This window comes from Epinephelus moara, chromosome 18 (assembly GCF_006386435.1).
Source record: "Epinephelus moara isolate mb chromosome 18, YSFRI_EMoa_1.0, whole genome shotgun sequence".
In the NCBI taxonomy this organism is placed as follows: domain Eukaryota; kingdom Metazoa; phylum Chordata; class Actinopteri; order Perciformes; family Serranidae; genus Epinephelus; species Epinephelus moara.
Window position 1 is genome coordinate 5,529,152 of NC_065523.1, and position 5,049 is coordinate 5,534,200.

Here is a 5,049-nt window from a genome sequence, read left to right on the forward strand (position 1 = left end):
GGTTCAAGTAAGGAGTTAGGAGTTAGCAGTATAAAATAAGAGACTTGGGACGCACCCATGGTCTTCACTGAAGACTTCATTAAGTCTGTTAATTCACTGAATAAAGACCATGAGATGAAAACCGTAAAAGACAAATTTATATTTTCCTACACATATCATCCACAAAGTACTATCACAAATCTTTATACATTATCTATAAACCCAACTACATTAAATGATACCCAAAGTAAAACTTGGAAGAACACAATGTATGTTTATAATAAATAATTACAAGGTTGACTTCAGTTGGATTTTATCATAATCTCATGAACTGCTTTTCTTTTTCAAGTGTGGTATTGTAGAACCAATTATCATTTCACCCTCAAGGGGTTCCTGGAGGCCACCCAGGGAGATGTTCTTGCATCACTTTGGGGCAGCCGCTCAACAGGCACTGGGAACCTATCATTAAACAGTGCACTATGTAGGCAGTGGTATACAGTATTTAGTTTAATGATCAAACTCTACGTGACCCTTAGTAAGTGTACTTAATAGTCCATTTAAAGATCATTGCAGTGTGCTTTCCACAACTCTGTGCAAACAACTGGGGCTGACTTTAGTTAAATGGTATCACCACCCTGAATGCCTGACTTCATTTGCCACACAGTAATCCCTCAGGAAATTCTCAACTGCAAGTGTGTGTGTGTGTGTGTGTGTGTGTGTGTGTGTGTGTGTGTGTGTGTGTGTGTGTGTGTGTATTTGGCTTGACTGGATTTTTTCTCAGTTCAAGCTACAGAAACACCAGTGTTGGTGTGGGATTAAGTGTGCATGGGTACACTAAGAGAAACATGACTTCATGCCCTTCATGATAGTGAAGTACAGTGTCTGTGTGACTGAACCAGCATCAATGAAGTGTTAGAGACTCTTTCATGTTTATGCTTGGTATAATTTATATGGGTTACTTGTTGTAAATACAGATGTTCTTCCTTTAATTGTTGAGAATCCATCATCAAATAAAGAGTGTTTAAGTGCCAGGATGGGGTGATTTCCATTGTCATAATGGTTCTGTACTAAATATAAGGTTAGATCCAAAGTGAAAAAGTAAAAATAGTCTATTTGGTGTACAGTGTTTTCTCACTGTTCCATAGGGTACTTGTTTTGGATCAAATCCTACCATGTGAGTCCAATGCTATGTCTCAAATTAGATACTTTGGTTAGTACACGTACATACATATGTCAGCTTCTTTGCTCATGTGACATCTTCTGTGTTTATTTGAATGTGCTTTCACAACATGCTTCCATCTACGCATTAATGTCCATGACTGACACTGACTGGTTCATTCACCAGCTGATCTACTGAGTTAATAATAGCTGTGGCATTTTGCAAGTATTTACAACTTGTCAAGCATCTGATTACAAATCTAATACTAAATCTTCAGAAGTGAAGACAACAATTTAACATGCATAAACTCCATACATAACTTATGCTCATAGACTGTAAAGCTTACCCTCCAATACATGTAACATCAATGCTCAATAATAATATGTGCCACTGCTAGCTAGCTGACAAGGTAACATTAGGATTTGTGCTATTATTTGTGGTATCAAATGATTACAGAATTAATCCAACTAAGCAAGCCGATAACTTCTGTCCAATGACAGTACAGTGGTAGTGAAAAATACACACTGTACAAGTGTACTTGTACAGTGTTTTGATAACCTCCTCCTTGGCCTGTGTGAACACAATTAGGGTCTCAAAATAGCAACTATAAGTAAAGAAGTATCTGATTTGAGAAACGGCACAAGACAGGTCCACCACCCAAAGGTGGATGAAAAATATTTCATTTATATCTATATATATATATTCAGCCAAAAAAAAAGATATATAAGAAAACTGACTGTATAACATGTAGACAGACCTTGTTTATTATAAATGGGTGTGGTAGGAACCCAAATGCAGCACCAAAAGTGGTCAAGATAGTGTGTAATGACCTTCAATGTACCGTTTGTCAAAACACAGATGAGTGGTCAATTTTGTGGCTTGGAGCCTTCCAAGACACAGGTTTAGTCTCAAGCATTAGGTATGACATGCTGAATCAGAGAGCAGGTGAGTCAGTGGAGTGCGCTGGATGCACACAAACAGCAGAAAGTTCAAATGTGTGCAGCGGTACCACGAGGGAGCAGACAGAAGGTGATTTCAGATAAGCAGAGGGTTCAATACCGCGTGAACACACATGGGAAGCCAACCCACCTGTGAGGAGCAAGCGATAGGTAAGAACCAGGAACCAGTGGTGATGATGAGTGGATCTTGTGTTGCACACACAAAGGCAGAATGTGCGGCCATGCAACAAGATAATCCACAACAGAGGAAATCCCAGGCAACAGAACAGGTAAACGCACAACATAGAGTTGACTGGTAATCTCTCCACACAGCCAAGGGGAACAGGTGAACAGAAACTAGGAAGGTGGAAGCAGAGCTCTTGGTTGGGGACAGAAGGCTGAGTGGTTTACTAAGGAGCAGGCAAAGCAGGAGAGTTAGAGACAGGTGAGGTTGGCAACGAGAAAGCAGTCTGGGAACATGCTGGAAAGTCTTGCATGGAATAACAAAGAAACAATCTGGCCATGAGTCTGTGATGTAGCAATTCTGAGCAACAGCAACATCAGGAGGAAAGACCAAAATAACACAACAATAAACAAATAAACAGGCAAGAAGTCTGGCAAATACTGACAGACATTAATAATACAGGAAAGGCTAATCAGTTGTGGTGGTACTATATTACATCTTCAGTGCCTTAACATGATCAAATTGTTCCCTTCAGACATATATGTGCTGAAACTATCCCATTGTTCTTTAACCATATCATTTTCCATTTTCAATCTTCCCAGTATCTTTTCACACGCAGTAGTTTCCATCATTTGATCTATCCACATATTCAGTGTAAGAGTTTGAGGCTCCTTCCAACACCTTAGAATCATCAGAGCACAGGTTAGAAGGCTGCCCAGATAGCACACATACATCTGGCCGACGTCAGCCTGAGGATGACACATTGGCCCTGAATTTATAACGTTTGACAAGCGTCGGCCGCATGGGCGGATATCTTTAATACTCTTTTGTCCCAGCTCATCAAACGTCTCTGTTACGTCGGCTTTGGGTCGGCCCAGTCCTGTAGAATGTCTGCCCACATACGGAAGTCGCCACAGAGGCGGAATTTCATCTCCGCGGTGTTTGTTTGGAACTGAGCTCGCAGGACACAGCATCTCATCGCAGTTGGTTTCAGGTAAGCTCTACTGGAATAAATTGGCAGAAAATAGCTTTGTTGTTTCTTCTGTGACCGTTAAAAGAGGTTCCTGGTGAATGGCGAGGCACGACTGGGTCACTTGTCCCCACCAGCTAACGTTATCTTTCATTAGCTGATAGCTAGTTTAGCGGTTTAGCTCATGTTAGCTAACAGGCTACAACTGTGGTGTTTTCATTTTTTTTCCCCTAGTTGACGTTATCTGCTCATCTGGTTATCGTGAGCACTCGTTTTGGGTTAAAGTGGAAGTGCCCGGAGCTGCCACCCGTGGTCCCGCGGCCCCCCGGCCTGCCCTCCGGGGCCCTGGACGTGTGCTCAAGTGTCTGGGAGAGGAGCGGAGAGGAGCACGGAGGTCAGGCGGGGCGGGCCGACACTGTGTATCCCAGAACGGGTGCTGAAGTGTCGGTGAGACCAGCAGAGAGGAGCGCGGAGGTGAAATAGTGAAGTTTAAGGATGCCTTCGGTATGTTGTTAATGTGATTTTATGGGCAATTTATCAGTTGAGGTCTCCTCCTCTGCAAAGCAAACCGCCCCGGTGGCTACAGGTTATAGTGCAGTTTTGAAACCACTGTTTTTCTGACATTAAGGACTGATTGTTGAGCTGCTGTTAACAGTTAACGGAGTTAACGCCGGATCCCGTTATTTAACAGTTTCAACACTAAATTAAGCAGAGTGACGGACCCAAAGCCTTCAGTGTGGCTAAAAGACAGCTGAAATGCTAACAAAAAACATACAGTGGTGAAGTTGGGATTTGTTTCTTGAAGTTACGTGCTCATCATCTTTTCTGTGTCTTGCAGGCTGCCAGGAGAAGCGGACTGGCCATCAGATATTTTTTGTGGAACTTTGAAAAAAAGTTTGTCAAAATGACTTTTGTAGGGGCGTTGGTGGCTTAGTGGTAGAGCAGGCGCCCCATGTACAAGGCTGTTGCCACAGTGGCCCGGGTTCGACTCCAGCCTGTGGCCCTTTGCTGCATGTCATTCCCTCTCTCTCTCTCCCCCTTTCACACTTAACTGTCCTGTTCATTAAATGCAAAAAATGCCCTAAAAAATATCTTTTAAAAAAAATTGACTTTTGTCTCTTCATTGTGCACACTTACACACGAAATAGGGTAACAGTCAGCTATTTTTGAATGTTAGCATTCATTTCTCACATTGAATGGTGAAATCTTTGTAGTTTGAAAGGTCCGACCTAAATGAATAAAGGTCGTATTTAACAAAGCATATGAATATTAATGAAGGAGCGCCTACTGAGCGCAGCTTCTTTTATTGATCGTTTGAACGTAGCGTGGTGGTCATTTTCGATTAAAGGCCGACGTCTCAGCAACGTCTTGGCAATGAGCAAACACTCTCCCTGCTACGTCTTAATGATCTAAACTTGATACATCGGGCCGACATCGGCCAGATGTATGTGTGCTGTCTGGGTGGTTTTCAATATTCTAAATATAAATTTATCTAAATTTGGCACTACAGTTTTTTCACCAAGGAGATATCGTCTTGGCGAAGGTAGTCTGAGTGGGCGGAAGTTTGCTGCATAGATCAGCCTCTCATTGGGCGGAACGAGCCACCCACTGAAGTCTCGCCTTGAGAAAGGTCTGGTGAGCGAGACTATGGCGAAGGTGGATGGGTCAAACAGAACATGACTTTTACCCAGGATACTGCAATTCATGTCCATTGCGAAAACAAAAGTCAACAAAGTGTTAATGTAGCGTCATATAATTTTCATACTGTCCACTGACATCATTCACCTGATGTATTTATGTCATGTCATGTGTTGTTGTT

At 42.3% G+C, this 5,049-nt stretch overlaps 1 long non-coding RNA gene across 2 annotated transcripts; it reads left to right on the top strand.

The window, feature by feature from the left end:
- The first annotated feature begins 3,074 nt into the window (after positions 1-3,074).
- On the top strand, positions 3,075-4,336 carry LOC126405146 (uncharacterized). Of its 2 annotated transcripts, none has more exons than XR_007571558.1 (3): positions 3,075-3,254; positions 3,465-3,734; positions 4,069-4,335. It is a non-coding gene; the product is annotated as an uncharacterized LOC126405146 (long non-coding RNA). The 2 variants fall into 2 exon arrangements; XR_007571559.1 differs by having other exon boundaries at positions 3,076-3,254; positions 3,465-3,704; positions 4,069-4,336.
- The last annotated feature ends 713 nt before the right edge of the window (positions 4,337-5,049 follow it).